This window comes from Salvelinus fontinalis, unplaced genomic scaffold (genome assembly GCF_029448725.1).
Source record: "Salvelinus fontinalis isolate EN_2023a unplaced genomic scaffold, ASM2944872v1 scaffold_0941, whole genome shotgun sequence".
In the NCBI taxonomy this organism is placed as follows: Eukaryota; Metazoa; Chordata; class Actinopteri; order Salmoniformes; family Salmonidae; genus Salvelinus; species Salvelinus fontinalis.
The window spans coordinates 10001-22875 of NW_026601150.1; the positions used below are offsets into that span (position 1 = coordinate 10001).

The window sequence follows — 12875 nt, forward strand, 5'->3', positions numbered from 1 at the left end:
GTGATAATTACTTGGTCTGAATATCGTACAGCTCTGTTTGAGCAAAATATGGTGATCAGTGAGAATGTTGTTAATGGATCCTGTGGTGCATTCGGTTAGCGTGTTGTACTTATACAGCAGTATGCAGTAAATTGATGTCACGGTTGTGAGTTTGAGCCTCAGCAGATGCAAGTATTTTTCTTGAACCCTCTGCCTGTCTATTTCTTGTTGAGAAAAGGAGCATTGCTTCAAACCATTTAGGAGGACGTTTCATTGGTAATAGGTATGTCATTGAGATAAAAGGTCAGAGTGAAGGTATAGCTAGGATTCAAATCCATAGTCTTCTGTAACACCAGCTATGCCTGACACGTCAGCAATGCAGGGTGGCAAGCCTGCTGGAAAGTCCAAGCGGATGGCTGTTTGCAAAGTGAGTTCGTGCTTCGGAAGAGAAAAGATTCGCCCAACTTGGGGCTTGAACCCACGACCCTGAGATTAAGAGTCTCATGCTCTACCGACTGAGCTAGCCAGGCATCTCAACATTAATAATAACTTGGTCTGAATATCGTACAGCTCTGTTTGAGCAAAATATGGTGATCAGTGAGAGTGTTGTTAATGGATCCTGTGGTGCATTCGGTTAGCGTGTTGTACTTATACAGCAGTATGCAGTAAATTGATGTCACGGTTGTGAGTTTGAGCCTCAGCAGATGCAAGTATTTTTCTTGAACCTTCTGCCTGTCTATTTCTTGTCGAGAAAAGGAGCATTGCTTCAAACCATTTAGGAGGACGTTTCATTGGTAATAGGTCTGTCATTGAGATAAAAGGTCAGAGTGAAGGTATAGCTAGGATTCAAATCCATAGTCTTCTGTAAAACCAGCTATGCCTGACAAGTCAGCAATGCAGGGTGGCAAGCCTGCTCGAATGTCCAAGCGGATGGCTGTTTGCAAAGTGAGTTTGTGCTTCGGAAGAGAAAAGATTCGCCCAACGTGGGGCTCGAACCCACGACCCTGAGATTAAGAGTCTCATGCTCTACCGACTGAGCTAGCCAGGCTCTTCAACAGTGATAATTACTTGGTCTGAATATCGTATAGCTCTGTTTGAGCAAAATATGGTGATCAGTGAGAATGTTGTTAATGGATCCTGTGGTGCATTCGGTTAGCGTGTTGTACTTATACAGCAGTATGCAGTAAATTGATGTCACGGTTGTGAGTTTGAGCCTCAGCAGATGCAAGTATTTTTCTTGAACCCTCTGCCTGTCTATTTCTTGTTGAGAAAAGGAGCATTGCTTCAAACCATTTAGGAGGACATTTCATTGGTAATAGGTATGTCATTGAGATAAAAGGTCAGAGTGAAGGTATAGCTAGGATTCAAATCCATAGTCTTCTGTAACACAAGCTATGCCTGACACGTCAGCAATGCAGGGTGGCAAGCCTGCTGGAAAGTCCAAGCGGATGGCTGTTTGCAAAGTGAGTTCGTGCTTCGGAAGAGAAAAGATTCGCCCAACTTGGGGCTTGAACCCACGACCCTGAGATTAAGAGTCTGATGCTCTACCGACTGAGCTAGCCAGGCATCACAACATTAATAATAACTTGGTCTGAATATCGTACAGCTCTGTTTGAGCAAAATATGGTGATCAGTGAGAGTGTTGTTAATGGATCCTGTGGTGCATTCGGTTAGCGTGTTGTACTTATACAGCAGTATGCAGTAAATTGATGTCACGGTTGTGAGTTTGAGCCTCAGCAGATGCAAGTATTTTTCTTGAACCCTCTGCCTGTCTATTTCTTGTCGAGAAAAGGAGCATTGCTTCAAACCATTTAGGAGGACGTTTCATTGGTAATAGGTCTGTCATTGAGATAAAAGGTCAGAGTGAAGGTATAGCTAGGATTCAAATCCATAGTCTTCTGTAAAACCAGCTATGCCTGACAAGTCAGCAATGCAGGGTGGCAAGCCTGCTCGAATGTCCAAGCGGATGGCTGTTTGCAAAGTGAGTTCGTGCTTCGGAAGAGAAAAGATTCGCCCAACGTGGGGCTCGAACCCACGACCCTGAGATTAAGAGTCTCATGCTCTACCGACTGAGCTAGCCGGGCATATAAACATGAATAATTACTTGGTCTGAATATCGTACAGCTCTGTTTGAGCAAAATATGGTGATCAGTGAAAGTGTTGTTAATGGATCCTGTGGTGCATTTGGTTAGCGTGTTGTACTTATACAGCAGTATGCAGTAAATTGATGTCACGGTTATGAGTTTGAGCCTCAGCAGATGCAAGTATTTTTCTTGAACCTTCTGCCTGTCTATTTCTTGTCGAGAAAAGGAGCATTGCTTCAAACCATTTAGGAGGACGTTTCATTGGTAATAGGTATGTCATTGAGATAAAAGGTCAGAGTGAAGGTATAGCTAGGATTCAAATCCATAGTCTTCTGTAACACCAGCTATGCCTGACACGTCAGCAATGCAGGGTGGCAAGCCTGCTGGAAAGTCCAAGCGGATGGCTGTTTGCAAAGTGAGTTCGTGCTTCGGAAGAGAAAAGATTCGCCCAACTTGGGGCTTGAACCCACGACCCTGAGATTAAGAGTCTCATGCTCTACCGACTGAGCTAGCCAGGCATCTCAACATTAATAATAACTTGGTCTGAATATCGTACAGCTCTGTTTGAGCAAAATATGGTGATCAGTGAGAGTGTTGTTAATGGATCCTGTGGTGCATTCGGTTAGCGTGTTGTACTTATACAGCAGTATGCAGTAAATTGATGTCACGGTTGTGAGTTTGAGCCTCAGCAGATGCAAGTATTTTTCTTGAACCTTCTGCCTGTCTATTTCTTGTCGAGAAAAGGAGCATTGCTTCAAACCATTTAGGAGGACGTTTCATTGGTAATAGGTCTGTCATTGAGATAAAAGGTCAGAGTGAAGGTATAGCTAGGATTCAAATCCATAGTCTTCTGTAAAACCAGCTATGCCTGACAAGTCAGCAATGCAGGGTGGCAAGCCTGCTCGAATGTCCAAGCGGATGGCTGTTTGCAAAGTGAGTTCGTGCTTCGGAAGAGAAAAGATTCGCCCAACGTGGGGCTCGAACCCACGACCCTGAGATTAAGAGTCTCATGCTCTACCGACTGAGCTAGCCAGGCACCTCAAGAGTAATAATTAATTGGTCTGACTATCGTATAGCTCTGTTTGAGCAAAATATGGTGATCAGTGAAAGTGTTGTTAATGGATCCTGTGGTGCATTCGGTTAGCGTGTTGTACTTATACAGCAGTATGCAGTAAATTGATGTCACGGTTGTGAGTTTGAGCCTCAGCAGATGCAAGTATTTTTCTTGAACCTTCTGCCTGTCTATTTCTTGTCGAGAAAAGGAGCATTGCTTCAAACCATTTAGGAGGACGTTTCATTGGTAATAGGTATGTCATTGAGATAAAAGGTCAGAGTGAAGGTATAGCTAGGATTCAAATCCATAGTCTTCTGTAAAACCAGCTATGCCTGACAAGTCAGCAATGCAGGGTGGCAAGCCTGCTCGAAAGTCCAAGCGGATGGCTGTTTGCAAAGTGAGTTCGTGCTTCGGAAGAGAAAAGATTCGCCCAACGTGGGGCTCGAACCCACGACCCTGAGATTAAGAGTCTCATGCTCTACCGACTGAGCTAGCCAGGCACCTCAACAGTGATAATTACTTGGTCTGAATATCGTACAGCTCTGTTTGAGCAAAATATGGTGATCAGTGAGAATGTTGTTAATGGATCCTGTGGTGCATTCGGTTAGCGTGTTGTACTTATACAGCAGTATGCAGTAAATTGATGTCACGGTTGTGAGTTTGAGCCTCAGCAGATGCAAGTATTTTTCTTGAACCCTCTGCCTGTCTATTTCTTGTCGAGAAAAGGAGCATTGCTTCAAACCATTTAGGAGGACGTTTCATTGGTAATAGGTATGTCATTGAGATAAAAGGTCAGAGTGAAGGTATAGCTAGGATTCAAATCCATAGTCTTCTGTAACACCAGCTATGCCTGACACGTCAGCAATGCAGGGTGGCAAGCCTGCTCGAAAGTCCAAGCGGATGGCTGTTTGCAAAGTGAGTTCGTGCTTCGGAAGAGAAAAGATTCGCCCAACGTGGGGCTCGAACCCACGACCCTGAGATTAAGAGTCACATGCTCTACCGACTGAGCTAGCCAGGCACCTCAAGAGTAATAATTAATTGGTCTGACTATCGTACAGCTCTGTTTGAGCAAAATATGGTGATCAGTGAAAGTGTTGTTAATGGATCCTGTGGTGCATTCGGTTAGCGTGTTGTACTTATACAGCAGTATGCAGTAAATTGATGTCACGGTTGTGAGTTTGAGCCTCAGCAGATGCAAGTATTTTTCTTGAACCCTCTGCCTGTCTATTTCTTGTTGAGAAAAGGAGCATTGCTTCAAACCATTTAGGAGGACGTTTCATTGGTAATAGGTATGTCATTGAGATAAAAGGTCAGAGTGAAGGTATAGCTAGGATTCAAATCCATAGTCTTCTGTAACACCAGCTATGCCTGACAAGTCAGCAATGCAGGGTGGCAAGCCTGCTCGAAAGTCCAAGCGGATGGCTGTTTGCAAAGTGAGTTCGTGCTTCGGAAGAGAAAAGTGTCACCCAACGTGGGGCTCGAACCCACGACCCTGAGATTAAGAGTCTCATGCTCTACCGACTGAGCTAGCCAGGCATATCAACATTAATAATTACTTGGTCTGAATATCGTACAGCTCTGTTTGAGCAAAATATGGTGATCAGTGAAAGTGTTGTTAATGGATCCTGTGGTGCATTCGGTTAGCGTGTTGTACTTATACAGCAGTATGCAGTAAATTGATGTCACGGTTATGAGTTTGAGCCTCAGCAGATGCAAGTATTTTTCTTGAACCTTCTGCCTGTCTATTTCTTGTCGAGAAAAGGAGCATTGCTTCAAACCATTTAGGAGGACGTTTCATTGGTAATAGGTATGTCATTGAGATAAAAGGTCAGAGTGAAGGTATAGCTAGGATTCAAATCCATAGTCTTCTGTAAAACCAGCTATGCCTGACAAGACAGCAATGCAGGGTGGCAAGCCTGCTCGAATGTCCAAGCGGATGGCTGTTTGCAAAGTGAGTTCGTGCTTCGGAAGAGAAAAGATTCGCCCAACGTGGGGCTCGAACCCACGACCCTGAGATTAAGAGTCTCATGCTCTACCGACTGAGCTAGCCAGGCACTCAACAGTGATAATTACTTGGTCTGAATATCGTACAGCTCTGTTTGAGCAAAATATGGTGATCAGTGAGAATGTTGTTAATGGATCCTGTGGTGCATTCGGTTAGCGTGTTGTACTTATACAGCAGTATGCAGTAAATTGATGTCACGGTTGTGAGTTTGAGCCTCAGCAGATGCAAGTATTTTTCTTGAACCCTCTGCCTGTCTATTTCTTGTCGAGAAAAGGAGCATTGCTTCAAACCATTTAGGAGGACGTTTCATTGGTAATAGGTATGTCATTGAGATAAAAGGTCAGAGTGAAGGTATAGCTAGGATTCAAATCCATAGTCTTCTGTAACACCAGCTATGCCTGACACGTCAGCAATGCAGGGTGGCAAGCCTGCTCGAAAGTCCAAGCGGATGGCTGTTTGCAAAGTGAGTTCGTGCTTCGGAAGAGAAAAGTGTCACCCAACGTGGGGCTCGAACCCACGACCCTGAGATTAAGAGTCTCATGCTCTACCGACTGAGCTAGCCAGGCATATCAACATTAATAATTACTTGGTCTGAATATCGTACAGCTCTGTTTGAGCAAAATATGGTGATCAGTGAAAGTGTTGTTAATGGATCCTGTGGTGCATTCGGTTAGCGTGTTGTACTTATACAGCAGTATGCAGTAAATTGATGTCACGGTTATGAGTTTGAGCCTCAGCAGATGCAAGTATTTTTCTTGAACCTTCTGCCTGTCTATTTCTTGTCGAGAAAAGGAGCATTGCTTCAAACCATTTAGGAGGACGTTTCATTGGTAATAGGTATGTCATTGAGATAAAAGGTCAGAGTGAAGGTATAGCTAGGATTCAAATCCATAGTCTTCTGTAAAACCAGCTATGCCTGACAAGTCAGCAATGCAGGGTGGCAAGCCTGCTCGAATGTCCAAGCGGATGGCTGTTTGCAAAGTGAGTTCGTGCTTCGGAAGAGAAAAGATTCACCCAACGTGGGGCTCGAACCCACGACCCTGAGATTAAGAGTCTCATGCTCTACCGACTGAGCTAGCCAGGCACTTCAACAGTGATAATTACTTGGTCTGAATATCGTACAGCTCTGTTTGAGCAAAATATGGTGATCAGTGAGAATGTTGTTAATGGATCCTGTGGTGCATTCGGTTAGCGTGTTGTACTTATACAGCAGTATGCAGTAAATTGATGTCACGGTTGTGAGTTTGAGCCTCAGCAGATGCAAGTATTTTTCTTGAACCCTCTGCCTGTCTATTTCTTGTCGAGAAAAGGAGCATTGCTTCAAACCATTTAGGAGGACGTTTCATTGGTAATAGGTATGTCATTGAGATAAAAGGTCAGAGTGAAGGTATAGCTAGGATTCAAATCCATAGTCTTCTGTAACACCAGCTATGCCTGACACGTCAGCAATGCAGGGTGGCAAGCCTGCTCGAAAGTCCAAGCGGATGGCTGTTTGCAAAGTGAGTTCGTGCTTCGGAAGAGAAAAGTGTCACCCAACGTGGGGCTCGAACCCACGACCCTGAGATGAAGAGTCTCATGCTCTACCGACTGAGCTAGCCAGGCATATCAACATTAATAATTACTTGGTCTGAATATCGTACAGCTCTGTTTGAGCAAAATATGGTGATCAGTGAAAGTGTTGTTAATGGATCCTGTGGTGCATTCGGTTAGCGTGTTGTACTTATACAGCAGTATGCAGTAAATTGATGTCACGGTTATGAGTTTGAGCCTCAGCAGATGCAAATATTTTTCTTGAACCTTCTGCCTGTCTATTTCTTGTCGAGAAAAGGAGCATTGCTTCAAACCATTTAGGAGGACGTTTCATTGGTAATAGGTATGTCATTGAGATAAAAGGTCAGAGTGAAGGTATAGCTAGGATTCAAATCCATAGTCTTCTGTAAAACCAGCTATGCCTGACAAGACAGCAATGCAGGGTGGCAAGCCTGCTCGAATGTCCAAGCGGATGGCTGTTTGCAAAGTGAGTTCGTGCTTCGGAAGAGAAAAGATTCACCCAACGTGGGGCTCGAACCCACGACCCTGAGATTAAGAGTCTCATGCTCTACCGACTGAGCTAGCCAGGCACCTCAACAGTGATAATTACTTGGTCTGAATATCGTACAGCTCTGTTTGAGCAAAATATGGTGATCAGTGAGAATGTTGTTAATGGATCCTGTGGTGCATTCGGTTAGCGTGTTGTACTTATACAGCAGTATGCAGTAAATTGATGTCACGGTTGTGAGTTTGAGCCTCAGCAGATGCAAGTATTTTTCTTGAACCCTCTGCCTGTCTATTTCTTGTCGAGAAAAGGAGCATTGCTTCAAACCATTTAGGAGGACGTTTCATTGGTAATAGGTATGTCATTGAGATAAAAGGTCAGAGTGAAGGTATAGCTAGGATTCAAATCCATAGTCTTCTGTAACACCAGCTATGCCTGACACGTCAGCAATGCAGGGTGGCAAGCCTGCTCGAAAGTCCAAGCGGATGGCTGTTTGCAAAGTGAGTTCGTGCTTCGGAAGAGAAAAGTGTCACCCAACGTGGGGCTCGAACCCACGACCCTGAGATTAAGAGTCTCATGCTCTACCGACTGAGCTAGCCAGGCATATCAACATTAATAATTACTTGGTCTGAATATCGTACAGCTCTGTTTGAGCAAAATATGGTGATCAGTGAAAGTGTTGTTAATGGATCCTGTGGTGCATTCGGTTAGCGTGTTGTACTTATACAGCAGTATGCAGTAAATTGATGTCACGGTTATGAGTTTGAGCCTCAGCAGATGCAAGTATTTTTCTTGAACCTTCTGCCTGTCTATTTCTTGTCGAGAAAAGGAGCATTGCTTCAAACCATTTAGGAGGACGTTTCATTGGTAATAGGTATGTCATTGAGATAAAAGGTCAGAGTGAAGGTATAGCTAGGATTCAAATCCATAGTGTTCTGTAAAACCAGCTATGCCTGACAAGACAGCAATGCAGGGTGGCAAGCCTGCTCGAATGTCCAAGCGGATGGCTGTTTGCAAAGTGAGTTCGTGCTTCGGAAGCGAAAAGATTCACCCAACGTGGGGCTCGAACCCACGACCCTGAGATTAAGAGTCTCATGCTCTACCGACTGAGCTAGCCAGGCACCTCAACAGTGATAATTACTTGGTCTGAATATCGTACAGCTCTGTTTGAGCAAAATATGGTGATCAGTGAGAAGTGTTGTTAATGGATCCTGTGGTGCATTCGGTTAGCGTGTTGTACTTATACAGCAGTATGCAGTAAATTGATGTCACGGTTGTGAGTTTGAGCCTCAGCAGATGCAAGTATTTTTCTTGAACCCTCTGCCTGTCTATTTCTTGTCGAGAAAAGGAGCATTGCTTCAAACCATTTAGGAGGACGTTTCATTGGTAATAGGTATGTCATTGAGATAAAAGGTCAGAGTGAAGGTATAGCTAGGATTCAAATCCATAGTCTTCTGTAACACCAGCTATGCCTGACACGTCAGCAATGCAGGGTGGCAAGCCTGCTCGAAAGTCCAAGCGGATGGCTGTTTGCAAAGTGAGTTCGTGCTTCGGAAGAGAAAAGTGTCACCCAACGTGGGGCTCGAACCCACGACCCTGAGATGAAGAGTCTCATGCTCTACCGACTGAGCTAGCCAGGCATATCAACATTAATAATTACTTGGTCTGAATATCGTACAGCTCTGTTTGAGCAAAATATGGTGATCAGTGAGAATGTTGTTAATGGATCCTGTGGTGCATTCGGTTAGCGTGTTGTACTTATACAGCAGTATGCAGTAAATTGATGTCACGGTTATGAGTTTGAGCCTCAGCAGATGCAAATATTTTTCTTGAACCTTCTGCCTGTCTATTTCTTGTCGAGAAAAGGAGCATTGCTTCAAACCATTTAGGAGGACGTTTCATTGGTAATAGGTATGTCATTGAGATAAAAGGTCAGAGTGAAGGTATAGCTAGGATTCAAATCCATAGTCTTCTGTAAAACCAGCTATGCCTGACAAGACAGCAATGCAGGGTGGCAAGCCTGCTCGAATGTCCAAGCGGATGGCTGTTTGCAAAGTGAGTTCGTGCTTCGGAAGAGAAAAGATTCACCCAACGTGGGGCTCGAACCCACGACCCTGAGATTAAGAGTCTCATGCTCTACCGACTGAGCTAGCCAGGCACCTCAACAGTGATAATTACTTGGTCTGAATATCGTACAGCTCTGTTTGAGCAAAATATGGTGATCAGTGAGAATGTTGTTAATGGATCCTGTGGTGCATTCGGTTAGCGTGTTGTACTTATACAGCAGTATGCAGTAAATTGATGTCAAGGTTGTGAGTTTGAGCCTCAGCAGATGCAAGTATTTTTCTTGAACCCTCTGCCTGTCTATTTCTTGTCGAGAAAAGGAGCATTGCTTCAAACCATTTAGGAGGACGTTTCATTGGTAATAGGTATGTCATTGAGATAAAAGGTCAGAGTGAAGGTATAGCTAGGATTCAAATCCATAGTCTTCTGTAACACCAGCTATGCCTGACACGTCAGCAATGCAGGGTGGCAAGCCTGCTCGAAAGTCCAAGCGGATGGCTGTTTGCAAAGTGAGTTCGTGCTTCGGAAGAGAAAAGTGTCACCCAACGTGGGGCTCGAACCCACGACCTTGAGATTAAGAGTCTCATGCTCTACCGACTGAGCTAGCTAGGCATATCAACATTAATAATTACTTGGTCTGAATATCGTACAGCTCTGTTTGAGCAAAATATGGTGATCAGTGAAAGTGTTGTTAATGGATCCTGTGGTGCATTCGGTTAGCGTGTTGTACTTATACAGCAGTATGCAGTAAATTGATGTCACGGTTATGAGTTTGAGCCTCAGCAGATGCAAGTATTTTTCTTGAACCTTCTGCCTGTCTATTTCTTGTCGAGAAAAGGAGCATTGCTTCAAACCATTTAGGAGGACGTTTCATTGGTAATAGGTATGTCATTGAGATAAAAGGTCAGAGTGAAGGTATAGCTAGGATTCAAATCCATAGTGTTCTGTAAAACCAGCTATGCCTGACAAGACAGCAATGCAGGGTGGCAAGCCTGCTCGAATGTCCAAGCGGATGGCTGTTTGCAAAGTGAGTTCGTGCTTCGGAAGCGAAAAGATTCACCCAACGTGGGGCTCGAACCCACGACCCTGAGATTAAGAGTCTCATGCTCTACCGACTGAGCTAGCCAGGCACCTCAACAGTGATAATTACTTGGTCTGAATATCGTACAGCTCTGTTTGAGCAAAATATGGTGATCAGTGAGAATGTTGTTAATGGATCCTGTGGTGCATTCGGTTAGCGTGTTGTACTTATACAGCAGTACGCAGTAAATTGATGTCACGGTTGTGAGTTTGAGCCTCAGCAGATGCAAGTATTTTTCTTGAACCCTCTGCCTGTCTATTTCTTGTTGAGAAAAGGAGCATTGCTTCAAACCATTTAGGAGGACGTTTCATTGGTAATAGGTATGTCATTGAGATAAAAGGTCAGAGTGAAGGTATAGCTAGGATTCAAATCCATAGTCTTCTGTAACACCAGCTATGCCTGACACGTCAGCAATGCAGGGTGGCAAGCCTGCTCGAAAGTCCAAGCGGATGGCTGTTTGCAAAGTGAGTTCGTGCTTCGGAAGCGAAAAGATTCGCCCAACGTGGGGCTCGAACCCACGACCCTGAGATTAAGAGTCTCATGCTCTACCGACTGAGCTAGCCAGGCACCTCAACAGTGATAATTACTTGGTCTGAATATCGTACAGCTCTGTTTGAGCAAAATATGGTGATCAGTGAGAATGTTGTTAATGGATCCTGTAGTGCATTCGGTTAGCGTGTTGTACTTATACAGCAGTATGCAGTAAATTGATGTCACGGTTGTGAGTTTGAGCCTCAGCAGATGCAAGTATTTTTCTTGAACCCTCTGCCTGTCTATTTCTTGTCGAGAAAAGGAGCATTGCTTCAAACCATTTAGAAGGACGTTTCATTGGTAATAGGTATGTCATTGAGATAAAAGGTCAGAGTGAAGGTATAGCTAGGATTCAAATCCATAGTCTTCTGTAACACCAGCTATGCAGGGTGGCAAGCCTGCTCGAAAGTCCAAGCGGATGGCTGTTTGCAAAGTGAGTTCGTGCTTCGGAAGAGAAAAGTGTCACCCAACGTGGGGCTCGAACCCACGACCCTGAGATTAAGAGTCTCATGCTCTACCGACTGAGCTAGCCAGGCATATCAACATTAATAATTACTTGGTCTGAATATCGTACAGCTCTGTTTGAGCAAAATATGGTGATCAGTGAAAGTGTTGTTAATGGATCCTGTGGTGCATTCGGTTAGCGTGTTGTACTTATACAGCAGTATGCAGTAAATTGATGTCACGGTTATGAGTTTGAGCCTCAGCAGATGCAAGTATTTTTCTTGAACCTTCTGCCTGTCTATTTCTTGTCGAGAAAAGGAGCATTGCTTCAAACCATTTAGGAGGACGTTTCATTGGTAATAGGTATGTCATTGAGATAAAAGGTCAGAGTGAAGGTATAGCTAGGATTCAAATCCATAGTGTTCTGTAAAACCAGCTATGCCTGACAAGACAGCAATGCAGGGTGGCAAGCCTGCTCGAATGTCCAAGCGGATGGCTGTTTGCAAAGTGAGTTCGTGCTTCGGAAGCGAAAAGATTCACCCAACGTGGGGCTCGAACCCACGACCCTGAGATTAAGAGTCTCATGCTCTACCGACTGAGCTAGCCAGGCACCTCAACAGTGATAATTACTTGGTCTGAATATCGTACAGCTCTGTTTGAGCAAAATATGGTGATCAGTGAGAATGTTGTTAATGGATCCTGTGGTGCATTCGGTTAGCGTGTTGTACTTATACAGCAGTATGCAGTAAATTGATGTCACGGTTGTGAGTTTGAGCCTCAGCAGATGCAAGTATTTTTCTTGAACCCTCTGCCTGTCTATTTCTTGTTGAGAAAAGGAGCATTGCTTCAAACCATTTAGGAGGACGTTTCATTGGTAATAGGTATGTCATTGAGATAAAAGGTCAGAGTGAAGGTATAGCTAGGATTCAAATCCATAGTCTTCTGTAACACCAGCTATGCCTGACACGTCAGCAATGCAGGGTGGCAAGCCTGCTCGAAAGTCCAAGCGGATGGCTGTTTGCAAAGTGAGTTCGTGCTTCGGAAGAGAAAAGATTCACCCAACGTGGGGCTCGAACCCACGACCCTGAGAATAAGAGTATCATGCTCTACCGACTGAGCTAGCCAGGCACTGCAACAGTGATAATTACTTGGTCTGAATATCGTACAGCTCTGTTTGAGCAAAATATGGTGATCAGTGAGAATGTTGTTAATGGATCCTGTGGTGCATTCGGTTAGCGTGTTGTACTTATACAGCAGTATGCAGTAAATTGATGTCAAGGTTGTGAGTTTGAGCCTCAGCAGATGCAAGTATTTTTCTTGAACCCTCTGCCTGTCTATTTCTTGTCGAGAAAAGGAGCATTGCTTCAAACCATTTAGGAGGACGTTTCATTGGTAATAGGTATGTCATTGAGATAAAAGGTCAGAGTGAAGGTATAGCTAGGATTCAAATCCATAGTCTTCTGTAACACCAGCTATGCCTGACACGTCAGCAATGCAGGGTGGCAAGCCTGCTCGAAAGTCCAAGCGGATGGCTGTTTGCAAAGTGAGTTCGTGCTTCGGAAGAGAAAAGTGTCACCCAACGTGGGGCTCGAACCCAC

The 12875-nt window shown here is 44.3% G+C and overlaps 17 non-coding genes across 17 annotated transcripts; all 17 read right to left on the bottom strand.

Annotated features, from left to right (window-relative positions):
- Positions 1-954: 954 nt before the first annotated feature.
- Positions 955-1027, bottom strand: trnak-cuu (transfer RNA lysine (anticodon CUU)). Its single transcript has one exon. It is a non-coding gene; the product is annotated as a tRNA-Lys (tRNA).
- A 963-nt stretch (positions 1028-1990) lies between these two features.
- Positions 1991-2063, bottom strand: trnak-cuu (transfer RNA lysine (anticodon CUU)). The gene has a single exon. It is a non-coding gene; the product is annotated as a tRNA-Lys (tRNA).
- Positions 2064-3026: 963 nt separating this feature from the next.
- trnak-cuu (transfer RNA lysine (anticodon CUU)) lies at positions 3027-3099 on the bottom strand. The gene has a single exon. It is a non-coding gene; the product is annotated as a tRNA-Lys (tRNA).
- A 445-nt stretch (positions 3100-3544) lies between these two features.
- Positions 3545-3617, bottom strand: trnak-cuu (transfer RNA lysine (anticodon CUU)). The gene has a single exon. It is a non-coding gene; the product is annotated as a tRNA-Lys (tRNA).
- A 963-nt stretch (positions 3618-4580) lies between these two features.
- On the bottom strand, positions 4581-4653 carry trnak-cuu (transfer RNA lysine (anticodon CUU)). Its single transcript has one exon. It is a non-coding gene; the product is annotated as a tRNA-Lys (tRNA).
- A 445-nt stretch (positions 4654-5098) lies between these two features.
- On the bottom strand, positions 5099-5171 carry trnak-cuu (transfer RNA lysine (anticodon CUU)). Its single transcript has one exon. It is a non-coding gene; the product is annotated as a tRNA-Lys (tRNA).
- A 444-nt stretch (positions 5172-5615) lies between these two features.
- trnak-cuu (transfer RNA lysine (anticodon CUU)) lies at positions 5616-5688 on the bottom strand. The gene has a single exon. It is a non-coding gene; the product is annotated as a tRNA-Lys (tRNA).
- A 445-nt stretch (positions 5689-6133) lies between these two features.
- Positions 6134-6206, bottom strand: trnak-cuu (transfer RNA lysine (anticodon CUU)). Its single transcript has one exon. It is a non-coding gene; the product is annotated as a tRNA-Lys (tRNA).
- A 963-nt stretch (positions 6207-7169) lies between these two features.
- Positions 7170-7242, bottom strand: trnak-cuu (transfer RNA lysine (anticodon CUU)). The gene has a single exon. It is a non-coding gene; the product is annotated as a tRNA-Lys (tRNA).
- A 445-nt stretch (positions 7243-7687) lies between these two features.
- Positions 7688-7760, bottom strand: trnak-cuu (transfer RNA lysine (anticodon CUU)). The gene has a single exon. It is a non-coding gene; the product is annotated as a tRNA-Lys (tRNA).
- Positions 7761-8205: 445 nt separating this feature from the next.
- Positions 8206-8278, bottom strand: trnak-cuu (transfer RNA lysine (anticodon CUU)). The gene has a single exon. It is a non-coding gene; the product is annotated as a tRNA-Lys (tRNA).
- A 964-nt stretch (positions 8279-9242) lies between these two features.
- On the bottom strand, positions 9243-9315 carry trnak-cuu (transfer RNA lysine (anticodon CUU)). Its single transcript has one exon. It is a non-coding gene; the product is annotated as a tRNA-Lys (tRNA).
- Positions 9316-9760: 445 nt separating this feature from the next.
- On the bottom strand, positions 9761-9833 carry trnak-cuu (transfer RNA lysine (anticodon CUU)). Its single transcript has one exon. It is a non-coding gene; the product is annotated as a tRNA-Lys (tRNA).
- A 445-nt stretch (positions 9834-10278) lies between these two features.
- Positions 10279-10351, bottom strand: trnak-cuu (transfer RNA lysine (anticodon CUU)). Its single transcript has one exon. It is a non-coding gene; the product is annotated as a tRNA-Lys (tRNA).
- A 445-nt stretch (positions 10352-10796) lies between these two features.
- trnak-cuu (transfer RNA lysine (anticodon CUU)) lies at positions 10797-10869 on the bottom strand. Its single transcript has one exon. It is a non-coding gene; the product is annotated as a tRNA-Lys (tRNA).
- Positions 10870-11296: 427 nt separating this feature from the next.
- On the bottom strand, positions 11297-11369 carry trnak-cuu (transfer RNA lysine (anticodon CUU)). The gene has a single exon. It is a non-coding gene; the product is annotated as a tRNA-Lys (tRNA).
- Positions 11370-11814: 445 nt separating this feature from the next.
- trnak-cuu (transfer RNA lysine (anticodon CUU)) lies at positions 11815-11887 on the bottom strand. The gene has a single exon. It is a non-coding gene; the product is annotated as a tRNA-Lys (tRNA).
- Between the last annotated feature and the right edge of the window lie 988 nt (positions 11888-12875).